Below are 8790 nucleotides of genomic sequence, written 5' to 3'. Positions count from 1 at the left end.
AGTGGAGCCACACCTGGCCACATGCTCAGCTGCTGACCCTTTCAGCAGCCAGACTGCGATTCTCCTCAAGCCCACACCCCATCAGCCTCGGCCTCTGGCCATGGCTCTGTCCCGGCCCCAGATCCACCCCCAGCTACAGCCCCAACTTCAGCCCCCTTACCCCTGTATGAGTTCCGTGTTCCCCCCACTCCCCCAGCTGCAGCCCTGCTCTCAGCTCCAAGGGGGCACAGACAAGGGTAAGAGGGAGTGTGACTCTGAAAAGTTTGAGGAACACTGCACTAGAATGTAGATAGTACATTTGAGAAGTCTTCTTGTCCTTTGTTTTCAGCTGATGGGAAACTGCTGTGTGCATCTGGCTACTTGTGCTCTTCTTCCTGCTAGTGACTTGTCTAATAGGATTTGCTGTACTGGGTGTGAAGTTTGCTCATGTTCAATGTAATGGTAATGTTGGCCTTTCCCAGGGCTGAAAGTAATTTACATTTCTTTCCAGTACAGTCATATCACAAGCAACCCACCTCTTCTACATACTTCATGGATACCTACCTTTGCATGACTTAGATATAGAAATTAAAGCTACTACTATCAACACTAAAAACAACAAGAAGTACTTGTGGCACCTTAGAGACTAACAAATTTATTTGGACATAAGATTTCATGGGCTAAAACCTACTTCGTCAGATGCATGGAGTGGAAAATACAGTAGACAGGTATATATACACAGTACATGAAAAGATGAGAGTTTCTGTAGTGACCCATCCACAGGGGCAGCTCTAGGTTTTTTGCCACCCCAAGCACGGCAATCAGGCAGCCTTTGGCAACGTTTCTGCGGGAAGTCCACCCCGGTCATGTGGATTTGGCGGCGGTTCTGCACGAGGACTGCCGGTCCCGCATCTTCAGCGTACCCACTGCCGAATTACTGCTGAAACCACGGGACCAGCGGATCTCTCGCAGAAACATCACCCTCACAGTGACCGGCAGGCCGACCCTTGCGGCTTGCTGCCCCAGGCACATGCTTGCTGTACTGGTGCCTGGAGCTGCCCCTGCCCATCCATTCCCAGTCTTTATTCAGGCCTAATTTAATGGAGTACAGTTTACAAATTAATTCCAGTTCTTCAGTTTCTCGTTGGAGTCTGTTTTTGAAGTTTTTGTTGAAGAATTGTCACTTTTAAGTCTGTTATTGAGTGTCCAGGGAGATTGAAGTGTTCTCCAACTGATTTTTGAATTTTATAATTCTAGATGTCTGATTTGTGTCCATTTATTATTTTATGTAGAGACTGTCTGGTTTGGCCAATGTATATGGCAGAGGGTCATTGCTGGCACATGATGGCATATATCACATTGGTAAATGTGCAGATGAATGATCCCCTGAGGCTGTGGCTGATGTGGATAGGTCCTATGATGGCATCCCTTGAACAGATATGTGGACAGAGTTAGCATGGGGTTTGTTGCAGGGATAGGTTCCTGGGTTAGTATTTTTGTTGTGTGGTGTGTAGTTGCTGGTGAGTATTTGCTTCAGGTTGAACGGGGGTGGCGGGGGGGGGGCTGTCTGTAGGTGAGGACTGACCTATCTCCCAAAGTCTGTGAGAGTGATGGGTTGTCCTTCGGGATAGGTTGTAGATCCTTGATGATGCACTGGAAAGGTTTTATTTGGGGGCTGAAGGTGATGGCTAGTGGCTTTCTGTTACTTTGTTGGGCCTGGCCTGTAGTAGGTGACTTCTGGGTACCCTTCTGGCTCTGTCAATCTGTTTCTTCATTTCACCAGGTGGGTAGTGTAGTTTTAAGAATGCTTGATAGAGATTCTGTAGGTGTTTGTCTCTCTCTGAGAGATTGGAGCAAATGCGGTTGTATCTTAGAGCTTGGCTTTAGACAACAGATCGTGTGAGGTGATCTGGATGAAAGCTGGAGGTATGTAGGTAACTATAGCAGTCAGTAGGTTTCTCGTATAGGGTGGTGTTTATGTGACGATCGCTTATTAGCACTGTAGTGTCTATGAAGTGAATCTCTTGTGTGGATTGGTCCAGGCTGAGGTTGATGGTAGGGTGGAAATTGTTGAAATCCAGGTGGAATTCCTCAAGGGCTTCTTTTCCATGGGTCCAGATGATGAGAATGTCATCGATGTAGCAAAAGTAGAGTAGGGGCGTTAGGACACGAGAGCTGAGGAAGCATTTTTCTAAGTCGGCCATAAAAATGTTGGCATACTGTGGGCAGCAACAAACACAGCGATAGGGGGCGGCAGATGGGGGCTGCAGCTCCAAGGGGAACCACTACCCACAGCAAAACCACCCCAGCCCCCGGCTCAATCCTAGCACATGGAAGATGTGAGCGGGCCAGAAGGGGCAAGAAAGGGGCATCCATGGGAGGGACTGGCCGGAACAAAGCATCCTTATAGAAACTTCCACATTGGGTCATACAGCTGATCTCGCTGCTCTCTCTGTTGTCGTGCCATGTCTTGAGATGAATGTGCTGCATATCGGCACTTTCCAAGCCATAATTTCACATACGGGGGCATGGGATACCACTGAGTATAAGGAGGTCCCACACATGAAATGAATAGCAAGTCTACCACATGATGAGTGGTAAATGCAGTCCATTTCATTGTAATGATGTTGTTCATCACACTGAATCCCCTTTCGCAGTCAGCATTGCTTGCAGCAAGGATGTCCGCTGCAAGGATGAGTTTTTTAAGTTTTCTGGGAATGTTTTTTCCTCCAGAAGCCTTGAATTCCTCAAATCCCAAATGTGTTTCCTGTTGATTGATTCTCGGTTGATCAGCCAATGCTCTTATTTCCTTTTCTCCAAAGTGGGGATTCTCTGGATTCTCTGGCCATTTTTCATGATTCAAAACCAACAAATTGTTAATTAAGTTCTTATAATTGGAAGCCCTTTCTTCACGTGTGCCTTGATCAGCTTTGTTTGAGGCAGTTGTGAATAGTTTTGTCCTCATGTTGTCAATGACTGCTCTAGATGAGTTGATTCTGGGGCTTTTTCCAGTGTGGTTTAATTTGCTGTTTTTGAACATCATTGATTGTTCAGCCTTCTGAACTTTTTCAGAGTGAACTCCTGGGTCTGTTTTTAGACTTTCAGTTCTCTTGATGTATATTTTCATTAGGTTGTCTGCTTTTGGAGTGGTCATGTCTCATTCTTGTAACATCGCAGACAAGTTCTTCAGTTCTCTCAGCACATCCAGCATTAAAGAAAGGTTTCTGATGAAATTTACAGAACACAGCTCTGAGTGTAGTCCTTGAAATTTAATACATTCGCTTTCGACTCTTGACTGGTCTTCTGAAGCTGCCTTAAAGTGTTTTGCCAAAGCAGGGTATGTTTGCCACACTGCACTGACTGCTCTCCACATTGCTGCTACCCACCTTAAATTGAATACTTCACTGATTTTTTGAAATACAATATGTAATTCATTGGCATGAGCACTCAGTTCATGAGAGTTTTTTGGTGATTGACTGTACAAGGAATATAATGCATCCAAAAAAGCCTTAAAGTAACTTCTGAAGCTTAATTAACAGCAAGTTCCAGTCTATGGTTGAGGCAATGACATAATATCACATTAGGAAAGTCCATTTGTAGCAGTTTTCCAACATCAACTTTGACTCCTAACATCACATTTGCACCATCATTACAAAAGCTGATCAACGCTTCCAATAATTGTTCTTTAGTGAACCCACAATGCAGCAAGCATTTTAAAATTTCCCCTTTAATGGCTGCTGCTGTTGCACTTTGCAGCTCAATTAAGTCCAGAGGAAACATAAGTGGCCTCATAATTCCATCCGTACTGGCTTTCAAAAAAATGATGAGAGTTGGGTTTACAGCGAGAATAGTTGATTCATGGACAAGTACTGTAATTTTTGACTTATTGTCAACGATTTTGCTGACAAATCTCTTTTATTTCAGTGGCTATATGATTGATTGTATCTACACAAACTGTTCTACTGTGGAACGAACACCCCATTTCAATTCCGTTGATTTGCTGTAGGTCAATGAAGCTCTCCTGGTCACTGAGTGGTCGATTTGTTTTGGCAATGTAATAGGCTGTTTGGAATACATAAGCAGTAGTTTCAAATGGTGCTTCTTCACTTTTAGCATTCAGATTAAGGCCTTGGCTACGCTGGCGCTCTACAGCACTGCAACTTTCTCACTCAGGGGTGTGAAAAAACACCCCCCTGAGAGCAGCAAGTTACAGTGCTGTAAAGCGCCAGTGTAAACAGTGTCCCAGCACTGGGAGCGCAGCTTCCAGCGCTGTAAGCTAATCCCCTCGGGGAGGTGGAATACCTGCAGCACTGGGAGAGCTCTCTCCCGCGGCAGCGCTTTGAAGTTGCAAGTGTAGCCATACCCTTTAAGAAGAGTTTCTTTTTTAGTCATGGCTTGATTTTTTTCAGCCTCATGTGAGCTGCAGATTTCTTATGTTAATTTATTTTTTTGCGAAGGGAGGACAGCTCTGTCTCTTTATTCTTTCAGTATGAGGATATTTCACAAGAGGCCCAGTTTGGAGAGATGTTAACCCTTCTTGCAGAATGCAGCTTCAAATTGGAAATGTCATGACATGCTGTGCACCCAAGTTTACTGCCTGAAGCAAAAAGGCAGTAGTTTTTCTTTTAGAACTCCTCAGATTGCATTTTTGAACACACAACAGGGTGGAGTATCAGTTTTCTTATCTGGCAATTTAGCAGTTTCATTTGTCTCCTCTCTTTGTGGTGGCTGCGGCTCACCACGTGACAAAGGTGTAAAAGTGTCAGCGTTTTTCCCCTGTGGATGACTAGTTACAACTTCTTCATTTGTTGCTGTTCTTTTTGACTGACAATCCCCCATTTCCTCACTTTTATGTTTAAACATACCTGTTAGGGTCTGTTGAACGTGTATCTTCTTAGCTGGCATTTTTTCCCCCACTTACTATCCTCCTATTGTTAATTGCGCGCCTGATAAGACTTGACCAATAAGAAGAAAGCCCGCATGGTTACCATGTGGTGGTATGGTACTCAACCTTCCACATCTTCCTGTGAAAACAAAATCTTCTTGTCTTGCTTGACAGATCTATAACTCTCCCTCTCATCCATGTATGTTCTAAATATATATGTACAGTATGGATGGATCTCTCAAAAAAGATAGCAGGACACCATTAAGCAGCACCCAGAAACCTAAAAGCTGGGCACCCACAGATGCGCTGGTGGCACTCAGACAGACCTTGCCTCTTGCAGAAGTTTCCAAGGTGTTAGCCATGGAAAAACTGTCTCCCTTGTCACCCCACCCCTCAAAAGGGTGCCAGCGCCCTCCCCACTCCAGTGTCCCAGGCTGCACATCTGGAGAATACTTCCAACCACTGGAATGGGTGGCCGCTTGTTTGCACAAGGACAGTAAATGTAAGTAATACTGTATGTATGTATATAAATGTGTCACAAACAATGCAACTGCAGCCTGCTGCCAACCAGCAGCGACCCCAGCAACCAGCCTTTACGGGCTGCTGCTTGCAGAGAGCTAGCAGCTGCCACTGCACCTGGCGCTGGGCTGGGTCCGCCAAAGAGTAAGTAACCAATGCAAAAACCAGACAGCCAAGAGGTGGGGAGCAAGGGGCTGCGCTGTGCCATGCCTGCCAGTGCCCTGCCTGCCCTAGACCCTCCCTATTTCCTAGCAAGTTAACAGATCTCAAGGATTGTTTAATCTCCCTCCCAGGCGCATAAAAGGGCACAGGGGGCACACCAATGGGTGGCTCGTAGTAGAGTGAAGGAGAAGTGAATGAAGGACAACTAGAATAGCCTTCATGAAATATACAAGATACTTAGAGAAAATTTTGTCAATTTCAGCCTCCACATTCCGCAGGACACTTAAACAAAACAAAAAGGGATCTGAGATCACACCCCTATGTCCTAAGGACATTTCAGGTGTTTAATTCAATATATAAATAGGGTGGAATGGAAACTATTTTTTCTTTCAAAAGGCAGCACAATAATTTCCCTGAATATCCAGTTTTCCCCTTTGATCTCTTTGTGATTTTGTCTATGAGGCTATTTGCTTTCCCTGTGATTCTTTAGTTGCTTTAGCAAAATTTCTTTGCCAATAATAAGCCCCGATCATCATGACGCATCTTCCCACCACCTTTTTCCATGCTTTTTTAAAAAAATAACATTTCAAAGAGGATCTGCAAGCAGTTTGGGCATCACAACCATCCTCTGATGGGGAGGGAATGGGATAGATTTGAAATGGTCCCCAATTCTGATTGTATTTGTGTATTACTATTGGATCCCCTCATCCAGAGCAGAAAAGAACTGCCCCTTGGTCACACCAACAACTGTGAAATAAACAGGAATGCAGAAATGGCCCCTAATCCTGCATCTTGATCCGTGGAGGGAGCAGCTAATTTAAACTGTTATGCAGGTGCCCTGGGCAGGCTTGTCCCTCAGCCAGTCCCCCTCCTTCCCACAGCAAGCTGAAGAGGAGCCTCAGCAGCCGCTGCTGAGTGGGAGGCGGGGTGAAGTGCAGAGCCTAGCCACCTTCTGCTGCCTGGCCAGAGGAGGAGGGAGGAAAGAAACAAATGCGACAGTGAGTTTTCACTTTCTAGGCTTTTATTAGCTCTGACTTTAAGCTGTTATGCAGCCAAAAGAGATGAAAGTAAGCTGATACTGAATGATTTGGCCACTCTCTTACCGGTATGCCTCTGCACATTTTTTTACCGGTACGTCCTACCGGCCCCTATCGACTTACTTTCACCCCTGGCCTTTCCTGAGCAGAGATTAGCCAAATGTAGGTTGTGACTGCTTTGGGAAATAGATTATTTGCTTGTGACAAGGGAATAAGGGGAATCCAAAAAGTCTAATTAACTTGTAGTCAGAACTGTCAAACAGCTTAGATAAAAACAGAGGGTCCCAGCAGGGAAATGTTAATATTTTACTCAGTTAATTTGTCAGATTGATAACTGCTTTCCACAAGGGGAGCTATCCCAATAGAGAATGAAAGTATAGTCAATCTAAGTACTATGATATGAAGGGATACTTGACTTCTATTTCACTTTGTTTTGCAGGCAGGCACATACAATATTTTATAATAGAAAAACATGAAAGCTGTTTTCTATGTAAAAGGTCACTGGTTTATAAAAATATAAAAAATACTATCAGTCTATTTAAGTGAGTCCAGAGTTTCCAGACAAAAGTTTTTGTTTTTTTTAAACGTATGGTAGCAAAAACATTTCTGATTGCTCCACAGCAGATGTCCCTTATGGCTCATAATTGTGACTTGGACAGATCTTCAGCCATTTAAGATACATTTCCTTTATTATATTAGCTGACTCAAAGGAAGAAGCAGAGGAGAAATTAGGATGAGCCTAACATTTTACTTTAAATCCATTTTCAGGGGGCCAAATTCCAGTATGTAATCCAGAAGCATACTCTTGATTAACCCTTTCATTGTTCATTTCCCACCATGTTTGATGTGCTATTCATCATTAACATTCAATTGAAATTAATCGTACCTAACCCATTTGGGTAACTTTTGCTCATGTCAAAAGTGTCTTTTAAAATGTTTTTGGTACAATTCAGACATAACAGGTGCATTCTGAACAATTTAAGTTGTAAAGCCTCCGGTTCTGTTTTGTGATTATCACTGGAAATAGCTTAACTGAAGATATATAACAAATACTAGTTTGGATTAAACATTTTCCAGCCTTTCTGTTTCTCCATATCTCGGTTTCTCCACATTCTCTCCATTGGAGTTATCTGAAACCCAGAAGCCCTGTTATTTAGTATCAGAAAATACTGTGTTATATTTTTGTAGTATAAAGATGCCAAACACACCTCAGACAGGCTACCAGAGTGTAAATGCTCTTAACTTCAGAACCTACTAATGATGTTTTTCCTGTTGCTATTGTACCTCCTCCGTGTGGTGTTCAGTCCCCGCTTGTGGGACAAAGACCACTTTGAGATTAATGACTCTGCCACAGTCACTTTTAGCTCATGCAGTAGAGGTTCATACATTTAGCTCCAGAGCTCCCAGGTTTGATCCCACCCATGTCCAGGATCTGTTGATGTTACATATCTCTATCACTGGAATAGTAAGAAATACTAAAATGAGGACAGCACTTAGAATTGTATCAAAGCACAGCAGAGAGTCAAGAGATGTTTAAATAGTACATCCAGGTTAGGATTGCCAACTTTCTGATTGCAGAAAACCAAACACTCTTACTCTTCTACTGCTCCTTCTCTGAGGCCCCGCCCCCACTCACTTCATCTTCTCTGCCACCCTTGCTTGCTCTCTCACACCCTCACTCATTTTCACCAGGGGGAAGGGAGTTGGGGTGCAGGAGTGAGTGAGGGCTCTGGCTAGAGGTGCAGGTTCTGGGGTCTGAAGTGCACCAAGGGTCAAATCTTGAACACAGCATCTAGCCACTGTTGCTGGGTTGAACTTCAGTCTGTTGTGGAAAAACATAATCCTCCATGCCTGCCAGGCTGCAGAGTGACTCCGTAGTGGCCTGTACACTGAACTGGCCTGTACAAATCCTCCTGAGGGCCCCTATATTAAGGGCAATGACACATATTTCTGCAGTGGCAAACCAATTGCTCCTAACTCTTCCCTGGCCAGTGGTCTGTCCACCTTTACCTTCTGCAGCTGTTCAGTAGGACAAAAGCTTTTCTCTGTATAGCGGACATACGCAACCTTCCATCTGCAGCCTTCCCACCACTTACTCATTCAGTGGAACCAATACGAAGTTCTTCACAGCCATGGATAATGAGGCTGGATTTCCCTCATGTGCATGATTTAAAAAAAAAATTTATACATTATAATGTAACCTAGACT

General features: G+C 44.0%; 1 pseudogene; it reads right to left on the bottom strand.

The window, feature by feature from the left end:
• Nucleotides 1–2383: 2383 nt before the first annotated feature.
• Nucleotides 2384–4685, bottom strand: LOC142047855 (E3 SUMO-protein ligase KIAA1586-like; annotated as a pseudogene).
• Between the last annotated feature and the right edge of the window lie 4105 nt (nucleotides 4686–8790).

The sequence above is a fragment of the Chelonoidis abingdonii genome, chromosome 16, assembly GCF_003597395.2.
Source record: "Chelonoidis abingdonii isolate Lonesome George chromosome 16, CheloAbing_2.0, whole genome shotgun sequence".
NCBI lineage: Eukaryota > Metazoa > Chordata > Testudines > Testudinidae > Chelonoidis > Chelonoidis abingdonii.
Note: the sequence above shows the minus strand (reverse complement) of the source record. Positions and strands in the feature narration are given on the sequence as shown.